Source organism: Podarcis vaucheri, assembly GCF_965113315.1.
Source record: "Podarcis vaucheri genome assembly, chromosome: 8".
NCBI classification, from domain to species: Eukaryota; Metazoa; Chordata; class Lepidosauria; order Squamata; family Lacertidae; genus Podarcis; species Podarcis vaucheri.
Window position 1 is genome coordinate 30961212 of NC_138766.1, and position 21776 is coordinate 30982987.

A 21776-nucleotide genomic window follows, 5' to 3' on the forward strand; every position below is an offset into this window, starting at 1 on the left:
TACATTTTGAGTTGAGGGCCAAAACAAATAAAATTAGGGAACCATCTCCATCTCATATGGTATACATAGCTGCTCAAGGTGCTTGCACTTCCTTAATGTAAAGGGAATTTCAAAGGGGACTGGCTTTACAGGCAAGCAATGCCTAGGATAAACATCAGAGGCTAATTTAAAGCTCTATAAAAAATACTCCACCATGTACAGTATATCTGATAGGGAGACATTAGTTTTTACACTTTGATTGAAAAGTTAAAGGGGGAAGCGGTTGTTTCTCAGAGAAAAGGCAACTTTTAAAAAAACAGCACTCAGGCATGCTGCAAGCAAGGATGATTGAACCAGAGGATTTTGCCTCTCACGTGGCCAAGCTAAGTCCTGCAAAAGCAAACTGCACAGAGTGTTTTCAATCATTATACCTCAGTGGAAAACTAAAAATCAAAAGTGGGCAAGATCTAGGAATGAGCACTAGGAGCCTCCTCTGCCCCCTGACCGGCCGCCTGCCTAAATCACACCAGTGCGCTCCCTCGTCTCTTTAAAGCTCAGCTAGAGAATGTAATTCACACCTCTGTAACATTCGTGAACAACTGCTGCAAATTCCCAGTTTGCAGGGCTTCCTGTTAAATCAAGAGACAGATAAAGTGTAGTTTTATTCACAATTGAACAAGCAGGCCTTTAAACACATCCTGTATGTATAATCCATTTGCCTATCCTCTTTCCCTCTTCCCAGTTTCTCTTCTGCCTGCCAGAGCCATTTCAAGATGATCTGCAAAGACCAAAAACAACAACAACATTTCCTGCTCCCTGCTAACCCCAAGTAGTCAGATGTTCCAAGATCAGTTTTGGACCAGAACTGGAAATAAAGACAAAAGGAGTGGGGTATGGGTTGAACCTGTTTTGGACCAGAACTGGAAATAAAGACGAAAGGAGTGGGGTATGGGTTGAACCTGTTTTGGACCAGAACTGGAAATAAAGACGAAAGGAGTGGGGTATGGGTTGAACCTGGGGCACATTTAGGAATTCCTAAATGTGCCCCAGGTTCAACCCATACCCCACTTCTGCAAGACTCTCTGCAGAAGGGGAAATAACAATATGGGATGGGTAGCTAATGTAAAGGAAATCCGTTGACCTCCACTTCAAGAGCCAATGCCTCTGCCCAGGGTGAGGGACATGATACATTATTGCCCCTTTACCCATGACATACAATTAAGGATTGTAGGGAAGCCCCTTCCCTCCTGAGGGTCCACAATTCTGATCAGGTGGATGTTCCATATCCAGCCCACAGGACCCACGGCCCGGAGCAACTGGTCTCAGGAAATGCCCATCATCCTGTAGGGATGGTGTACAACAAATAAAAGCTAGAAGCCCCTAAGGTGTTTCTTGAGCCTGCGGGATTATTTAGATGGCTCTGAGTGCTGATGGTGTTGTATGAGATGTTCTAACGATAATGTACAAAAGCACATCCCTTGGAATCATAGAATGGTAGAGCTGGAAGGGACCCCAGCGGTCCTCTGGTCCAACAGCCTGCAATGTAGGAATCCTGTCCACAGCTGTCCCTGGGTGGGCTCGAACCACCAACCTTCTGGTTAACTGGCAGCTGCACTGACCCACTGCACCACAAGGGGAGGTGGGGGAGCACAGCTTGATGGATCCCTATTCTTTGCCAACACACTGCCATATTTAAGGTGAAGAAGGGTTTCTCTTTGATGATTCTGGGGATCTTCTCGCCTTCCATTGTAGCATGTGAATGTTCACTTTCTTGCTTGAACTGACCATTGGCTATTGCCTGGGTGGTTGGTGGGAAGTGAATTCTAAGACACTTGTCCTGGAGGCACTTCTAGCATTCATGGATATATGAAATTCCCTTATACTGAATCAGGCCACTGGTTCATCTAGCTGTCTTCTCTGCAGGTCTCCAAGATGTCATGTAGACAGCCTGGCCAATTCTACTATCTGTGTTCTTTTTGAATAGAGATGCCAGGAGCCATCTGCATACAAACTGTGTGATCTGCTGTTGAGTGGTGATATCAGCCCCATGTTCCTCGTGGTCTCTCTTCTTACAGCTCATATTAACCTGGGTGAAATGGGACATTACAGAACATCTGGATGATATTGAACCGATAGGAATGTTTGTACTAATAGAAACCTCCCTCAAGCTGGAATAAATGACTTTGAAGCCTCTTTCATCTCTGTTGTTCTATGATTCTACAGGTACTAGCATATCCTCTGGAATAATCCTATTACAGTAAATGGGATTTCTTCATAATGAATAGACTCTGAGCTACAACTCTGACTCACATGCAAATTAATATTCCCCAAATATTTGCAGTGCTGTAGCTTAATCTTGTACCCCTTAATAAGAGCCAGAAGCTTCTTACAGCACTTTTGTTTTGTAGTTCTCTTAAAAGGGAAATGTTGGTCTTAACATGATTTTTCTTGTTCCTTATTGTGTATTTGCATCATTTATTTGGTTTCACATGAAATGCATCACAACCCTCATGTCAACCATCCTCTCAGCGGGCCTTTGAAACAGATAGTTGTTGCCAATTTGAGGATGAAAAGCTGAGGGTGACACGCAGCAATTTATTCATTACAATGATTCACTTACTTGCATGGGACTTGTGAGGTCTAATCCTATCCCATGCACCTAAAGATGGTTACAGTCCCATCCACTGACTTCAGGAAATTGGCGAAGGGCCATATCTCAGTGGTAGAGCATCTGCTTTGCATGAAGGTCGCAGGTTCAATCCCCAGGATCTTCAGGTAGGGCTTTGTGAGGACACTGCCTGAAACCCTGGAGAGTTGCCACCAGTCAGTGTAGACTATACTGCACTAGCTGGACCAATAGTCTGACTTGGTATATGGCAGCTTCCTACAGGCTTGATCTGCCATTGGTCATGCTGTGTACCGCTTAGGGTTGTGGCTAACTGGTGGATCTGAGAGTGAAGTCAACCTTCAGGGATACCAGAAGTCACTGAATCTGGATAGTTATTCATGAACAAACTGCAGAGAACTAACTTTGGTAAACAAAATGATCTGTTGTCATACTGGCAAGACAGACTGTGCATTTGGGGCATCCTGAGGGCAGACACTACCATCTCTAAGCCAGCTCCTTACTCCATGGTCACAGAGATGCACTTGAGGAACAACCCTCCCCTTAAATCCATAGGATCTCAAAGTGATGGCTGAATAATTACCTTCCCCATACCCAGGGCTCCTGAGAATGTCCATAGCTGAAATGGAATGAGAGTCTAGGTAACTCTGGAGCATGTTCACCAATACTTCAACTGCGGTTTGAGGCTGACTCGGTGTATATATTTCTTTGTTAAAATTTGAATGGGGGGGGGGTAAGCCACCAAGGGGAAGAATGAATTGCAGAAAGTTTTAGGTACCAAATTATTTCCCAGTATGCTTTGTGTACATATTAAAGCAACAAGCATGAACAATAATTATGGCACTTAGTTCCATTTGTTTGTTTCCTTGCAATGCACCCAAGTGATAGTTTCAGCCATGAAAATGAACCACAACTAAAATATGCCGCTTATCTGCTTTATTGTTCATTTGAAAATTGTGGATCTCCTTTAACTCCAGTTTGGTAAATGTGTCCTTTCATCATATAAATTACATATATGGCACCTGCACAACAAAATCACTCTCCCTCCATCTCTCCCAGTTGCAAGATATCTGAAACCTTATCCGTTGTGTCATGTTGGATTACAGACAGTCAGTTCTATAAATTTTGGTCATCTCAATCCTCATCTCCCCAACTGCCTTGGTAAGATACTCAGACTGAGTTTGATTGTGTTCTCACCAAAACCACCTCTACTCAGAGTATTCATTTCAATGGAATACATGGGGGGTCCCTTTTTTGTTTATTGAAGGAGAAGGAGAAGGAGAAGGAGAAGGAGAAGGAGAAGGAGAAGGAGAAGGAGAAGGAGAAGGAGAAGGAGAAGGAGAAGGAGAATATACAGGTCCATTGAGGCATATTATTTAAACAGAGGCGCATAAACCAGGTTCATATGGCAGAAACTCAACTCATAAACTAAACCAGGTTCCTAATGTTATGAACCTAGTTTAGGCACCTCTGTCTGAATAACATACTCCAATAGACCTGAATATGTTCATTTGGTGTAAACAAAACAAAACAAAATCCCATTTGTTTATGGAATGTTAAGGGCAGAAAGGAGTTGTGGTATAAGGCCCTTTTCAATGGGAAACACTATTTTGCACCCTTTTTTCTCTTTAAAAAAAGCTCTTTTATCAAAATGTGTTTTACATGTGAGAGCTTCATAAAGCAGATAAGGAACAGGGCACATGTCCTGTGTAGGCAGTTTCCGGAAAAGAAAATTTAAGTGTTCATGCCAGGGGAAAAAGTGATCATCACCATTCTTATCACTATCCTACAAACCTAAGATTGCTGACAAAACTACCTTAATTTATTATCCTGTGTATGAGAGCATCTATAAAGTTTACATGCATACAGAGGTGAGGAGCAAAGTTAAGGCAAGGGAAGAATTTGTTATAAGTGAATGAATGAAAAAATGAATGAATTTTGTATGTGAGTCAAAGGTACAGCCAGGGAAAAGGTTTCTTTAAGAGTGTGACATGCTTTACACGCATTTACACAAGACTCAAACCAAATCTGACTGCTTATTCTTGTTCAGGCAGTTTTACCTACGATTCGGACATCTGTAGAAATGGTAACAATTTGACCAGAAGTGAAGCTGAAACACTGAAACTTTCCCCCTTTTAAAGAAGAAAACAAAACATCACATAGCCTAAATAAAATGTAAAATAGATCTCGGGAAGAATCCTATGAATTTTTTTTTCAAACGGCCAAGATTAATTTCAAATATTTTGAACACACAGGCAATCATTTGCTTCCAATGGATAATTCATTCTGCTCCCTACTTACTCAGTGTAAAATCAATCTGTTCTGTTTGTATGACATAAACAACAAGCAGTTTCACAAGAATGAGGCAAACCATATGTGAAGGTGTTTAAGAAAGCACAACAGGGAATACACTGTGCAAAGAAGCATCTGCATTTATTTCAATGTCAAATCACCTGTGTGTTATAAAAAATGAAAGTTTATTGTTTTTGTTAAAAACAATGTCACCACGGCACTGCAGCGCTTACAATTAACTCTTGTTTTCCTTCAAGCTCTCAGATTCATGTGTCCCCTATGGGAAGCAGGTGGAAATAAACCTGATGGTTTTTAAACACTGTGATTTCAGTGCCAGTTTTAAGACTGATTTCATACACTGCAGAGTACATTATGGTTTAATGGAACTGCATCACTGACAATGGCCAGCCTCCCCAACCTGGTACCCCTCTGGAGGTTGTGGCAGTAGCAGTCGGCAGAGCTAACCATCACCAACGTCACTGTGGCTTATTGAGAGGGAGAGGGGTAAAACTGCAGCAAAGTTGCCACAGTGCAAATACACCCATGTTGTTGTTTAGTCATTTAGTCGTGTCCGACTCTTCGTGACCCCATGGACCAGAGCACGCCAGGCACTCCTGTCTTCCACTGCCTCCCGCAGTTTGGTCAAACTCATGCTGGTAGCTTCCAGAAGACTGTCCAACCATCTCGTCTTCTGTCGTCCCCTTCTCCTTGTGCCCTCCATCTTTCCCATCATCAGGGTCTTTTCCAGGGCGTCTTCTCTTCTCATGAGGTGGCCAAAGTATAGGAGGTGCCATATATGCATTTGCACTGTGCAGACCTCCCTGCCCTCTTGCACCAGTGATGGGAGGTCAGGTAAGTTTTGCTGCCCCCACAACCTGCTATGGAGCTGCAAGCTGACAATTCCCTTCGGCCAGAGGCAGCATACAAGAGAAATACAACTGAACAAAATTTTTATAAAAATATTGTGACCGGGAAAATATAGGGGACAATCATAGCTGAGCTGTATTTTTACCTTTTTAAACTGTATCACTGAGAATGGGGAAAGAATTGAGTTTCTGCTAGGCAAAAAAACGGAGGTGGTGAGAGTTTTCTGCAGTCATCAAATGAAATGCTTTCTGGGCACCAAAGACTCTTGTCCTCCACATGAGCATAAGGGCTCCTGCTCAAGGAGGGAACTGGAACCCCACAGAGGTTCCACACTGGTGGATAGGGATAGTTCGGCAATTTCCACCAGTTCCCCACTCCCCTGCAGCCTCCTCCACAGCCAGCGGCGTAGCTAGACGCTCGGGTGCCAGGTGCGGCCCATGCATTGCATGGAACCTCTCCACTGCCTCTTCCTCAGCTGTAGGGCAGCTGGAGTGGCAGAGGGCAGACACAAGTCCCACACTGCCATTTCAGGGAGCACAGAACCTGCAGGCCCCCAAGCCACCACGTCACTCCCAGGAAAGACGTGTGGCTCGGGCACAATGCAGGCCCTGTGGTAAGTGCCAGCCCCCGTGGTGTGGCGCCCGATGCCAGCCGCGTTTCGTTATGTTTGTTGACTGAACTAAAAAGTTTCGTGAGCCCAATTATTATTTTTTAACTCATATATTTGTCATTTTGTCACCCCCCTCAGTGATGACACCCGCATCTCCCACACCCCCTTCCTCCGCCACTGTCCACAGCCACCTCCTGCACTGTTCTGGAAAGTTCCTCAGTCATCTGGTGCACTTTTTCAGGGGGCCGCAGAGGGACCTTCTTCACTGCAAGTGGAACTCCACCGGGGCAGCCCAAGACATTTTGGTACCTGAGGCAAATCACAAAATGGTGCCCCTCCTCATTGTTAGGGACAAAAAGGAGTATGAAGAATGATACCAGGAACAAGGGGGGAGTAAATATCTACAGCGGAATCTGCTGCCCCTGTGGTTCCTGCCACCCAATGTGGTTGCTTCACCTACCTCATGGTTGTGCCGGCCCTGAAATCCACTGAGCCCATCTTCAGATCCAGCTCAATGTGCCCCTGAAGTAAGTGAGCAATGGATTGGACCCTATATGTCTTTTGGGGTTTGCAGACTCATTTTATAAAGATTTCAAGGCTTGTCCACTTAGGGCTTCACATATTATTGAAGTATGCTATGAATTATAGCATTATGGAGACAAATCTTGGCAGTGATAAGAGTAGTAGTTTTTGCAATCACTTCAAAAAAAAAAAAAGTTTCAGGAAAATCCTGTCTTAAAATACACACTTCTTGGCTCCTGTATTCCAGTTTTATGTTATTTTCAATTTTATTTTTTTACAAGGCAAAGATAATGGGGCGCCAGGATACTGGAAAAGCCCAAACCATTTTCAAGGCCATTGTTAGCTGATAATTAATGCAGTACATGTATCACTTTGAAGATGGCTGGTAGTACAGCATTTTATGATAAATAGACTTTATGGGGGGTTTTTTAAAAGCAGGTTTTTGTAAAAAGGCTACCCCAATAAATGATTTACCAGCTCCAGTAAAAGATCAAGGAAATTGCTCAGATTGCATCTCAGAGTATCTAAAACTCTGATGTTTATGGAAACCTAAAAAGCTCCTAGACCTAGAGCCCCATTATTTTTTTTTTTTTTTGTCTCTAATCATCTAACATAATATATTGTTAAAGAACTAGTAGAGGAAGGTCTGGGATCAGAGAAAGGGAGCAGCCCTTCAGAGACAAGTTGGGGAGACAGTGCGGGAACAGAGAAATGAAGAAGATAAATAATAGACAGCTTAGAGCCTACCCTTTGTTGATCTCATTGCTACCCAGCATTGTGTAGAATTTTTGCGCAGCAACACACCCATTTGCTAAGCCTCTGCCTCTAGGGTGCAGAGATGTTATTGCACTACAGTTCCCATCATTCTTGGCCACTGGTCCTGCTAGCTAGGGATGATGGGAGTTGTAGTCCAAAAAAAGCTGGAAAGCCAAGTTTGAGGAACCCTGATATAGCCCATCATTGTCTACTCTGGCTGGCAATAGCTCCCCAAGGTCTTTGACAGAGAATCATTTGGCTATCACATGCTGCTCAAACTTTTGGTAACTGGAGATGCCAGGGACCAAACCTTTCCACATGTGACACACGCACTGCTCTGTCGCTAAGCTATCATTCCCTCCCCACAAAGCCACTGGTACCTGCTTTTCCACTAGGGCTAGAACTGGCAACTTCCTGCTCTGCAAACAACAGCTTTGAGTGACAACTCAACAAGCCACTCAGATGGAGCAGGGTATGGGTGGGCCACTGAATAGAGTTCCCATTTTTTGATTTGATAGCAACCTTCCTGGCAGCTGGTGAATCTAAGATGGGCCAGTAGTCAATAGACAAGCAGTGGGATTTAGGGTAGACCAAGTAAGAGAGGGGTGGAGCTGGGCAGGGCAGGGTGAATCACATAAATAAGAAATAATAATTTTTGATTATTAAACAAATATTATTTGCAAAGATCAATCCTTTCTTATTAAGGGATGGAACAGAAATTTGATTCAATTCGAATTTAAAGGTGAATGTACATAATTAGCACTTTCAATGCGCAAACTGAAACAAAGCCATCCTTTGACATTCACAGTGAATTTTGCAATGCAGTTTTCCAGGCAAGTCATGTCTACAAAAATGCATCCTATGGGAAAACGGATTTGCATAAATATATATTAGGGAAATTATGTATATCAAGAGAAATTTGCACTAAAATACTGTGGAATTTTCACAATGATCTTTTTATGATAAAAATCACAAATAATGATGTAGAAATGTGGAGATCTGAATTTAAGATTGGAACAAATCGAGATACAGGAATTGACAGATTCGCCCACTCCTACTTCCTTATTAAACTTCCTCCTGCCCGCTCATCATTTCATAATCAGATTCCAAAAGCAATAGCCTTAATTGTGCTCTTAAGTGCTCCACATGGGGCCAGTGGGGATTCTTTGAAATCATAACTGCCAAGGCGAGCATGTACCTCACGTCTAATAAATCAGGCAGAAAAAGGGGCTGGCAGCATTTTGCCACTTCAGTCACTTCTGTTTTGAAATTTGCAACATGGGTTTGGGTCGGGGAAATAGATATGCATGCCTTATTACGCAGGCATTATTACACATGTCATCACCTACTCATAGTGGTCCTTTCCTCTCTTTCACTCTCTCTCTTGAAAAAAAAAGTGTCTAGGAAATGTTTCTGCACAAATTGTTAGCTTTGAAGAGACTAGGAGTTCTTGTAAGATGCTTCTCATAAGGTGGAGCAGGCACTCTGAAGCCAGGAGGAAAGAGGGCGAGTGGTGGGGGGGGGAGGCAGCTTGTTTTGTCTAACTGAAAACTCCAGGCAAAACACTAAGGCTGGCAGAATATAAAATAAGGATTTGGCAAGAATCTTGTGGTTAGAGCAGCTACTTGTGCAGCTACTCTTTTAAAAAGAAATGCCCAGGGGTCTTTAATAACCACAAATGGCCAGGAACTCATTTTTATGGCTGATTCAAACGGCATCACTTCCAGCAACAGAAGAAATGAAATGTATTTTCTGATTCCAGAAATAATGAACAGCCCCAGTACTAAATCACCACTTATTTTAACTGTCATGTTTCCTTAGATAGTTTTGCTTCTATTGCCCCCGCCCCACCCTGACCTAAAGAGGGGGGGGGACAACATGTTTTGCATAGTTCTACAGGAGTAAACCAAAAACAAACTGAAAAATCAGTTTGCTCACCATACGGAGAATCTGTGTTTCTCTAACTCCTCCAGATAAGATGTTACACGGAAAGCTGGTTCATCTAGTCCGATCCCAGGACTTCCTTGGCCACACACATTGCTCGGATCATCCTGGCTCGTCTAAAAATAACAGTCATAAATAAGGGAGATTAAGTGGCCAAAACAATGCACTAGAGATTTTACAACTCCTGTTTGAACGGCCTTGTTTGGGAACTACGGTACTTTATATATTTGAAATAACCTAGCAAACTCTGCAGTGCAGCACCACGGTTTTAACACACAAATAGCAAAGGAATTTAGTTAGCATTGACACACACTTTCATCTTTGTCTTTGTAAGTGCACCCAATTTGTCACTTGGTCCAAGGATTGGCTTAAGAAATGGGGAATAAAACCCTAAATGTTCAGCCAGGGCAATATATCTTTAGAGCAGATAGGATACAAAGTGGCTTTGCGCAGTGATGAAACTTGATTTTTCTCTACAAAAAAATTGGCATATAACATAATTGCTGAGACAATTAGGCATTGGTCTAGGCCACAGTGCAACCACCTGCAACCCTGGAGTTGGTTCATAATGTCTTAATATTCTTGAACTGCAAGCCCATCATCCCCCAGCCTGCATGGGCAATGCTCAGGGTTGCTTGGAGCAATGTTTGGGGATTGGTTCTAGACAACAGTAGTGGCTCATTTAGCAGCAGGGAGTGGAGGCAGTCATGTTCTCTCAGCAACAGCGGTGCTGCATTTGCTGCCATGTGGATGGGGTGGGGCAGAAGTGAGTACAGATGAGCTTTGGTTAGGCAGAAGCACCCTTGCAGGTGCACCTGTGGGGCTGCCCCCATCCCAACTCACCCCATCTCTGCCCTAGCCAGCACAGCATTGTCATGATTTGGAGTAAGCCAAGGCCTCTGCTCCCCCCACCACCGCAACCTACCATGGGCATAGCTGTCCCCCTTTAGAGCAAGTAGAACAACAGAAATACTTAACTGACCAATCACATCAGTTCGCCCCCCCGAAAAAAGTCCTGCCCCCCCCCAAATCCTGGCTACGCCCATGCAAGCTACCAATGCTGGATGGTATGTAAACCTCTGTCAGGTACTCTTGGTTTTGTAGCCTCACTCCTGTTTTAGGTATTCCAAGTTACTACTGCCCCTTTTTTTGCCTCTTGAATGGGATATCATCCACATACAAGAAAAACAGGACTTCTATTTAATGACACATCCTAATCCTGGCGTGCTCTGGTCCATGGGGTCACGAAGAGTCGGACACGACTAAACAACAACAACAACAAATTCTTATTATAATCCAACAGTTTGGGTGAGCCATAGATTACTACATTCAGATGCAACAGCCAAGTATGGTTTGCCTCTGGTTAGAAGTGGATGTACCTCACCCTGTATCTTCCCTTGTAGGCAGAGAAATAGGGGAGGGGAAGAGGGAGCAGGAGTGCAACTTGGTATCGCAACCGTGGGTGCCCAGGGTCGTGGGTGCCATGCAGCGTGCATGGCCCTAGCACTGAAATTTTGTGGGTACCCGGCCCCTTCATGGGGAATTTTGTGGGTGCTCAGGCACCCAGGGCCCCAGGGAGTTGGTGCCTATGCGAGGGAGCATGTGAGCCTGCGGCAACCAGAGGTTTAGGCAAAGTCATCTGAATGCAGCATGGTGTTGCACATGCTGGTCTACAAGAAGTCTGAGATTTCAAAACTAGTTGCCTGTGCAAAGCGTTGACACACTCTCTGCAAGCTTATGAGTCAGAATTACAGCGTTCAAGATGCAAAGCGAAAAGGCATTAAAACGGATTATACGTGAACTTCACTGGGTTGTGTTTGATCATGCACATGACTCAGAACCAGATCTTATGTCAAAGGCACGAGGGTGTGGCTCCAGGAAGCTTTTACTTTCTCACAATGATCGCATGGGCATAAGCACTTTGTGCCCTTTAATAACAATACGTTAATAACTTAATTACACACAGCGCAATGCTCTGAACAACATCAAATAAGATGTCACTGTATTGCTCTTTAGGCCAACAAAACATCAGAAGAACAAAAATAGCAGTAATTAGGCTGAGGCATGGAAGTCCCTTAGAAGGCTCTGAACATCTCTCCTTCTCCAAATGTAACTTCTTACATTTTCCTCCAGCAAGGGTGCTTTTGTTTTCTGGGTTTTGTTTTAAAAGTACAGTGGACATGACTCAGAGGGAAAATGAGGTGCACTTAAACCCCATTGAAATAAACACCACTTAACTGCTTAGCTATGTGCATACTTATTTATGAAGCTTTCTCTCCAAATGCTGGAGGTACCTAACAAATGCCAATATAAACAATCCAAATTTAATAAGTTAATTTAGACCAACTTATTAATTCATTTCAAGTTTATACCACCCTTCAATCATATTCCTGGAGCAGCTAACAGAAGAAAAATAATGTAGTATACATCCACTTACGACTACTGCTCTGGAACTATTGCACTTCATGAAATAATATTGCATTATCATAAATAATGGGTTTATTGCTCGTACAAGCAATGGGTTGGTTTGATACTTGTATTGGATGGAACTTTCCTAATAGAGAAGAAGGGGGCGTTCTTACCAGGTTCTGCATGCAGGCTTCTCATAGGCATCTGGTTGGCCATTGTGAGAACAAGATGTTGGATGAAATGGGCCGTTGACTTGATCCAGTTGGACAGTCTTATGTTCTTATGAAGATAGCCTTCAAATATTAACTTGCGGAGCTTTATAGTACATTACAGGTCATCCCTAGCACCTTGTGTTTGATCTGGTAGCATATTAAATATTAGGTGTTTGGTACCATGCCTACGTGGAACGCGGGTGGCGCTGTGGGTCAGCAGTTCAAATCCCCGCGACAGGGTGAGCTCCCATTGTTTGGTCCCAGCTCCTGCCAACCTAGCAGTTCGAAAGCACGTCAAAGTGCAAGTAGATAAATAGGTACGGCTCCGGCGGGAAGGTAAACGGCGTTTCCGTGCACTGCTCTGGTTTGCCAGAAGCGGCTTAGTCATGCTGGCCACATGACCCGGAAGCTGTACGCTGGCTCCCTCGGCCAATAAAGCGAGATGAGTGCCGCAACCCCCAAGTCGGCCACGACTGGTCAGGGGTCCCTTTACCTTTACCTTACTATGCCTACAGACTTGAAAGAAGCATGAACTCAGGGTGAAAAGGAGAAATGAGCTAATAGGAAGGGACATTTTGGAAACCCTCACTGTGTCAACTCCCTATGTCCGCACTGCGGAAGGACGTGTGGATCCAGAATTGGCTTCCACAGTCATGTACAGACTCACTGTTAAGACCATGTTTATGGAAGACAATCTTACTTGACTACAAGTGATTGCCAAAGAGGAGGAAAACCATGCCTACAATTATTTGTTTAGTGATGAAATTTCAGAGATTTTTGGGGGGAGGGGAATGCAAAAAGAAAGTACAAGAATTTAAAAATGGTTTTTGATGGGTTGGTCCTTTTCCAGAAGAGAATTGCTCAGATTCACTATCATCGTTTGATGGACTCTAAAATCCAAACACCCTTTTGAAGGGAGCAGGTAGAAACAGAAGTGAGAATACCCAATAAACCATAAAAGTTCAGCAAAGAAAATAACCAGCTAATTACCACTTCAAAGATTGGCAGGTATTGGTGAGCTGTTAAGAGATTTATTTAGCCAAAGTCTTTGGCAGAACGGGAAAAAGGTGTGTTCTGAGCCATAAAAAAGTTTTACTGGCATTGCTGAGTTCACAAAATGTCAGCAGTTTTCCTCCAGATGCACACAAAAAACAACTCCACTGCAAGTCAAGGATGCCTTTTGAAATAACTGCAATTTATAAGGCAATTGTAGATTAGATAGATGATAGATAGATAGATAGATAGATGATAGATAGATAGATAGATAGATGATAGATGATAGATGATGATAGATGATAGATAGATGATGATAGATAGATAGATAGATAGATGATAGATAGATAGATAGATAGATAGATAGATATAGATAGATAGATAGATAGATAGATAGATAGATAGATAGATAGATAGATATAGATCCTTACCTTGCTATATATACCATGAGCTTCCTTCACTGGGACCAGATCAGATGAACCAGAGCTGATTGGATATGGCTCATTTCCTAAGCAGGGAAAGCACAACAAATATGTAATTCAAATGACTGAAAAGATACTTGTTTCCATAATCATAGTAGCAAATTTTAAATAATTTAAGATTAATATCTTCAGCCTGTGCGAACACAGGGCAGATGCAGATGCTGGATTTGATGAGGCCCTAAGCTACTGAAGGTAATCCGACCCTTTATATGTCCAGCTGTCCTTTGTCAGCAACAAATTGTACTGTTTTTTGTGTTGAATATAAGCTATATGGTAATTCATGGACTTAATAGGTATCTAAAGCCATTTGCACATAACAAAATATGTATTTTAAATATGCATTGTTGAACTGAAATACAATTAAGAAGTATATTAATAGTGAAATACAATTAAGATGAAGTATATTAATAGTGAAATAATTATTAAACTCTAACTTAAAATGATTTTTTATTCATGTATATCCAGCCTTTTTTTCTTTACATTTATTTGGGGCCCCAAGAGAGTGAGGCCCTAAGCTATACCTTGTTTAGCTTGTACGTATTGTGAAAGGATGGCCAATTGTTAGTCATTTAATCTATTATTGCCATATTTCCACTGTGTCATATTTATTGATTTATTGCCTCAGGTGACAGAATTATTGGATGGGTAACGGGTACTAACACCTTGATTTGGAACGGGGCTGCCAGTTACTGCTTTGCCTTAAGTAGTGAAATGTCTTGGGTGGGTGAGCTTCCTTGAGGAGAGTTTTCCATAACTGAGACGACACAACAGAAAAGGCCTAGTAGTCACCCACCATTACTGTTCACCATCGGGTTACCTCAATAAGGACTTCTAAAGGAGGCTCCCAAGTTCTTAAAGGCAAACCTACAGGTCAGAACCCGGAAAGGGGCCTTTTTGTTTGAGAGTTTCCTTCCCCCTGCTTTGTTCTTCCTGTTTTAGAAGCTGAGCAACCATTGCTGGACTACAGTGGTGGTGGCAGCAACTGACAGGAGGGAAACCTCTCCATCACCTGTGCTGTTGTGCCACCATAACACTTCCTTCCTTCTTCAGATAAAATTAGGTCAGTCTGTAAAATATTAATTAAAAGGCTAGGTCTTAGAGAAGTTAAGAACCTAAGACGAGTCTGCTGGATCAGGCCAATGGCATAATGTCTCGGACAGTGAGGTAGACCATAGCTTCCATGGTTAGTAACCATTGCTGTGTGCTTCTGCAACAGGGAAGAGAGAGAGAGAGAGATGACCTATTTATTGAGCCAGTGTGGTGTACTGGTTAGAGGGTTGGACTAGGACCTGGGAAACCAGGGTTCAAATCTCCACTTGACATGAAGCTCATTGGGTGACCTTTGGCCAGTTACTGTCTCTCAGTCTAACCTACCTCACAGACTAGCTGTGGGGATTCACTGAGGAGGACAAAAATAATATTTGTTGTCCCAGCCACTCCATGTATGCCACCTTGAGCTCTTTTGAGGAAAAGGTGGGGTACAAATGCAACAAATAAATAATCTGATTTGCTTGCACAATGCTTACGTGAAGGTTAGACAGTGGTCTTTATTGAACATTCATTCTCATTTGTTTGCAGGGATGTTATATGACAATCAGCATTGATCCTGAATTCATCCTGATTTGTTTTGCAGTGCTTGTTGTACATCTTCCCGTTAATCATTTGTTCATCCCAAACTTTTCAGTGTGTTTTCTCCATCACTCTCCCAACCACAAATACATGTTTTTTTTAAAATGTATTTGTGGCACCAGCATGATAGGGGGGGGGGGTTAATCCATATTCATTGAGTAAACCTAAATTTCTCATATGAGTTTCCACAAAATACAGAGAGCCTGGAGATGAAGGGGGGAAAGGGAAAGAAAGGATTGGTATGCCTGAGTGAAACGTTGGAGAGGAAAACAAATTGAATATACTGTTGCTGAATGATTTTCCTGTGAGCGGTTGTGCTTTGGTTGGTGGAGGGTTTTTTTGAGCTTGTATTCTTCCCTTTATTTTCTGTATCACTGAGCTCATTACTTTTAACTCTAGATAGATTTCCTGATAAAACACAATGTACTTCTTCAGCAGCCATAAACTGTGAGGAGCTGCTTAAATTAAAGATCAATAAAAAAATTACAGGAGGAGAAAAGAAAATGTGTCATAAATAAAAAAGAGAGATGCTCTTAAAAAAAATGCTGTGCAATTAAACACAATGAAAATCTGAAATGAAATTAAATTTTGTTGTAATACATTTCCCATTCTTTTCTTCAAGAAAATTACCTCAGAAGTGGAAGGGATTTCTCTTCCCCTCCCCCTCCCCACGTAATTTAAATGTTAAGCGGCCAGATGTGTGTCTCATGCTTGAAGAGTTGAAGCTTTGCATTATTTAGCATATTAAGATTCACAGAATTTAAAAAAAGGCTTCCTTTATTGCCTGGAGGTTCTAATTAAGTAAACCTTAGCTTGGTACATTTAAAACTTGCAATACAAGAGATTTTGCTTCTTTCTTGGATTTTTCTTTCTGTTCTTTCTACAGGCACATCAGTATAATAAATGTGGAAAATACTTAAGATGCTATAATTTTTCTTTGGCTTGAGGAATTAAACCTATCTATTACTTTAAGAAGATTTTAATAGGGCCAGCAATCAGAAAGACATCTAACGGCTCCAGACTACTTTTTTTTTATCATAGGAGTTTTTCATAGTTGCTAGAGAGGAAATGTGGCTTATAAAATTCTATGTAAAAATTCCCTCTCATATACACACTACTACTCAGCAAATTAGCCCCATGAAAACAAAAACGAGAATTGCACATTTCGTCTCTGCTCAACTGCATTCTCTCTTTTTTATAACATTTTATAATTGACCGCAAAATGCTATAAAGTGCTAATTAGATGCCCTATCAACTATGAGATGATGGAAGGAGTAGAACAGCTGCACTAGAAATTGTAATTAAAATGAAAATCCCACTGACAAGTCTAGGGACAATTATAAACCATACCCAAACATAAATATTTCTGCTTTCTTAGAAAAACAATGGAAGGAAAAGATCCAACATTGCCACTTTGCTGTAATTATTTTAGTAAGTCAGCTCCAAAATCATTACATTCTTTCTTAAACCCACTGATTTTACAAGATTAAAAGCAGATTTCAGGTTATCAGCTAAAAGTACAGTCCTCTGAATGTGTTCCAGAATGCAGCTAAGGGACTGCATCTTGAGGTATGATGGGAGACAAGGGAGTGACACTTTATTGGTTCTCCTGGACATCTTTGTCTTTTGATACAATTGACCCATGGTATCCTTCTAGAACAGCTATCCAAGTAGCGAGTTGGGGCACTGCTTTATGGTCGCTCCATTCTTACCTGAACAGTTGGCCCCAGAAAATGGTGCCGGGGATTTGTTTTTGGTCCCTTGGGGTTCCATGAGGACAATCTTATTCTCCATCCTATTTAATATCCACAAGAACCTGCTGGGTGGGGACATCTGGAGTTTGAGGCATGCTGTCATCAATATGTGGATGACACACAACTCTATTTCTCCCTTTTTTTCCTCAGCAGATACAGTTGTGGATGTTCTAAGGCAGGTGCCTGTCTACAGAAATAGACTGGTTGAGTGCCAACAAGCTGAGGCCAAAGCCAAACAAGATGAAGATGATGCTTGAGATGGTTCCTTGGTCCAGATCGGATCTAGAGAGGGTTGCACTCACCCAGGAGGATCACGTTTGGAGCTACATCCACCATTGTCCCTGGAGGCAAAAGTGGTCTATGTTGCATGGAATTCACTTTGCCACCTTAGTCTGGTGCCCCAGGTACATCCTTATCTTGATGGGGATATCCTAGCATCAGTACACTATGTTCTGGAAACCTCCTGTCTAGATTACTGCAATGTTTTATATGTGAGGTTGCCTTTGAAGGTGGTCCAGAAAGTTCAGCAGTTGCAGAATCTGGCTGCATATTTACTACCAAAGACCAGGCATTCACAACCTGCCACACCTGTCCTTGCATGCCCTGATTGCCAGTACATTTCCAGGCCAAATTCAAGGTGCTAACATCAACCTATAGAGCCTAACACAGCTTCAGGACCCCAGTACCTGAAGGAACGCCTCTTCCCATATAAGCCTACTTAGATATCAAGATCATATACAGAGGCCCTTCTTAGGAGGCCTCCTCCATTGGAAGAGCAGAGGATGGCAATGAGGGAAAAGGACCTTTTCGGTGGTGGCTCCCTGACTACATAATGCTCTCCCTAGGGAAGCTCACCCGGTGCCTTCTGTGGCAGTTTTCTGGTGCCAAGCAAAGTCTCCCCCGGCTTTGTCTTTTTGGTTTTTTTTAGCAGTTTCATTAGTTTTAACAGTGACACTTTTTAAGGGCTTTGGAGTCAACATTTTTCTTCTGCTGACAGTTTTTAAATGTTGCTTCTTGGAGTTCTAATTTGGATGGGGAAACGTATAATTACTATAATTTATCAGATTTATATACTGTCCTTCATCATAAGATCTGAGAGCAGTTTACAGAATAAAATACAGGATAAAAACAAGTAAGTAGTAAGTAAAACAAAACAGCAAAACAATACCCCCCCTCCTTCCCACAGAGACATTTTAAAGACTTTAGAATATTAATCAGCCAAAGGCCTGGCTGAAGAACTTTTTCGCCTGGCACCTAAAAATATATAATGAAGGCACCAGACGAACCACTGGTGTTCTTATGTAATTTTGTTTATGGATTGTTTTTATTGTATTTCCTATTTTGTATGTTGCAAGTCGCCTAGGAGCTCAAGGTGACACACACATTTTAAAATAATAATAATTGTTGCTGCTGCTTCTGCTGTTGTTTCCTGTGGTGGGGATTTTGTTATGTGATGTGTACACCGGGCTCTTATTAGAGAACAGTTTCTAGAAAACAGGCTAGAGCAACTGAAATGACAAGACACCAATTTCTTTTGCGACATAAATAAAATGATATTATCTGCCTGGACCCAAGACCCTACCCATGCACAATCTATCTAGGCATGGGGAAATGGAGGACGCAAACTCCTTTATTTCAGCAAATGTCACTGACCCCTTTGAAACACTGCCTATAAGGAATTATTGATAGGAGCAGCTTCTGGCGTTTTATCAAGTAATTACGTTTACATCCTATATATACAGCAGACACAGAGAAGCATGCTGCCTGCTGGAAGCCATAGCCCCCTTGAAGTTGTACAGAATAGGAAGTGGAATAAGGAAAAGCCTGCTGCATTGCCACAGCAATTGCTTCATAAGTCAGCTAGGGAGCATAAATGTCATCTCTCCTAGGGCCTTTCCAGCTGATACAAGCTTCACACTCCCCTCTTAGCTCCCTTTGAACATGAGATCCATCCCAGAACCAGCAATGTGACCCAACGTCCTGAACGAAGCCCACAAGCCATGTCTGGTGGCTCAGTGGAGTATAGAGTGGATCAGTTGTCAACCTATTTCAGTCCCATGCTAATTTCACGTACAGTGGTACCTCGGGTTACAGATGCTTCAGGTTACAGACTCAGCTAACCCAGAAATAGTACCTCGGGTTAAGAACTTTGCTTCAGGATGAGAACAGAAATCATGAGGCAGTGGCGGGAGGCCCCATTAGCTAAAGTGGTGCTTCAGGTTAAGAACAGTTTCAGGTTAAGAACGGACCTCTGGAATGAATTAAGTACTTAACCCGAGGTACCACTGTATGTGCATAAAACCAGCTCTGTCTTGTTCCATTTGTGGGTGAATGGTTTTTTGGGGCGGGATTTCAAAAATCCACTGGGTTTTACCCTCATTTCCCTCACTCACTCGCTTCCCAAAAAAATTACAAGGAGGTCTGAGTTGTGCCTCTTTCTTTCTTTCTTTCTTTCAACATTTTACAGCTACTTGGAATAGCTAGTAAATCCACCATGGTCGCACAATTAAAAGAAACTTTTAAAAAAATGCTCCCTGGAAATAACCATACATCATAATGCAGAGTGTCACTTCCTGGGAGCATATTTTTTTTTAAGCCACGGAGGAAGCATTAGCTGTTCTAAGCAGCTGTAAAAGGTTAGCAGAAGGAAGCCCTTCGACCACTCTTCATAAGTACAGGACAGGCCTAAAGGCATGGATCAGTTTATGGATTAGGTGGCGTAATCTGCAAATTTGTGTTCTGATCCACACACACAGAAACAGTACAATAGTTTGAAAAAGTATTTTCCCGTGGCTGCTGGAAGATGAGAGTTTATTCTGTTCATCTGAGCTGCAAAATGATTTTAAGATCATGAATCAGGCAAGCCATTTGGAGAAGGAGACCTCTGTTAGCAAAGAGATGCTGCTAATAATACTGGTGTGAGGAGAGAAAGGGGAGAGCGGGAGACATCAAGATCTGCAAATATAAACCGCCAAATAAAATGCAAAGGGGTGTAAAAATGTCGTAGAAACACCACCTCTAATCTGATGTTGTCAGTACACTCCACACACACCTTGTAATTGCAAACACATTGAGCCTAGACACACACACACACACACACACACACACACACACAGCCTTTCTGTACCTTTTCTGCAGGGCTCTGTTTGATCCTTCACATTTGATTTAAACTTGTCCGTGGCTTCGCCTGCCTAGTGAAATAATTGACAGACGGTATCGTTGGGGGTGTGGAGATGTGTGTTTTCGTAATCGAAAGACATATGCAAAGCAAATCTATTTTCAAAGTGTTAGCAAATTATCCGGAGCGATAAAAGCTCTGACCTGCTGGAAACATTTCAAGAGCTGGTCCTTTCTTTTCGTCCGAGTTTCTTTTGACACGCACCGTTCCCAACCTTCTGCACCATTAAACTGCTTTCCCACTTCCTTTTCAACAGTGGGAATACTTCCCTTATGGGTGTCAGAATCTCTCGGAGAGGTCAAAGGTCGTCCTGCGGAGGAAATAACAAGCTGTGAAATGTAAAAGAACAATTCCTTCCACATGTTTCCTCGCTCCGAGAACAGCAAAGCACTGTCAGCCACCATCACTTCGGGATGGCCCAGGCCCTTGCAAAACAGCTCTGTCAAAACAAATTTACCATTAAAAGACCCGCGCAACTGTTTAAAGCTTTTTACTACCCCTCCAGTAGATGAGAACGTTGGACACTGAAACCAAATGGGGTGCATTAAAAGCGAGGCCACCAGAGAATGATGAGCCATGGCGTGGGCCAGCTAAAGCGAATGAGGTGTGTGTACACATGGATGTGAATGCATTGTTTTAATTTGCAATGGGCAGCATGTGCTTCCCTTAAAATGGAACACTTTGTCTGGTTTGTTTGCTCAAAAAACAATGACATGTCACAGGAAGTTTCCACATGGGGGCTTTATCCCAAAAAAGGGTTGTTCAGATCCAATGTTTCTGCGTATGTGATTAGCCTCCATAGTTTCCATTTCCCCACATCATGGATCTTCGTTGCTATTCTTGCCACTTGCCATCCACTCCAGTGGGTGGAGCTTGATGGAAGCTTTTATCTCTGCTGTGTTTGTCTTCCCTTTCCCATAGTCACTCCTCTCACATCTTCCTTCCCTGATTTTCAGCATGCATGATGGTATTTCTGCACCTTTATGCACACACCTTTACCAAAAAAAGTCACCAGAAGTGCCCAAGATTACAATAACAAATGTTACCAATCTATTTCTGTCAGTTTTGCAATTTGTATCTTAGTAGAAATGTGCAGTAAAATGCTGACATTCCAGCCTGGACACCGAAGTCCAGCTCCGAGCATAGCTGTCAACGTTTCCCTTTTTTAAAAGGGAAATTCCCTTATTCCAAATAGGATTCCTCGCAAGAAAAGGAAAAGGTTGACAGCTATGGCTCCGAGGGCCTTCACTGGGAGAAGTGAGGTTACAGGGAACCAGCCAGAGGGCCTTCTCAGTAATGGCACCCACGCTGTGGAACACCCTCCCATCAGATGTCAAGGAGATGAGGAACTATATAACCTTTAGAAGACATTGAAAGGCAGCCCTGTATAGGGAGATTTTTAATGTTTAACGTTTTATTATGTTTTATATGTGCTAGAAGCCACACAGAGTGCCTGAGGAAACCAAACTAGATGGGTGGGGTATAAACAATAAAAAAAAATATTTACTGTTATTGTTTTGTTT

The 21776-nt window shown here is 42.4% G+C and overlaps 1 protein-coding gene across 1 annotated transcript in view; it reads right to left on the minus strand.

Annotated features, from left to right (window-relative positions):
• Positions 1-20538, minus strand: part of LOC309538752 (uncharacterized protein) — a 95303-nt gene extending 74765 nt beyond the window's left edge. The window contains exons 1-4 of the mRNA XM_082234641.1: positions 20397-20538; positions 20203-20266; positions 13642-13718; positions 9591-9712 (exon numbers count right to left, since the gene is read on the minus strand). The gene's annotated coding sequence lies outside the window, so the exon portion shown is untranslated. The remainder of the gene's footprint in view (positions 1-9590; positions 9713-13641; positions 13719-20202; positions 20267-20396) is intronic.
• Positions 20539-21776: the final 1238 nt, after the last annotated feature.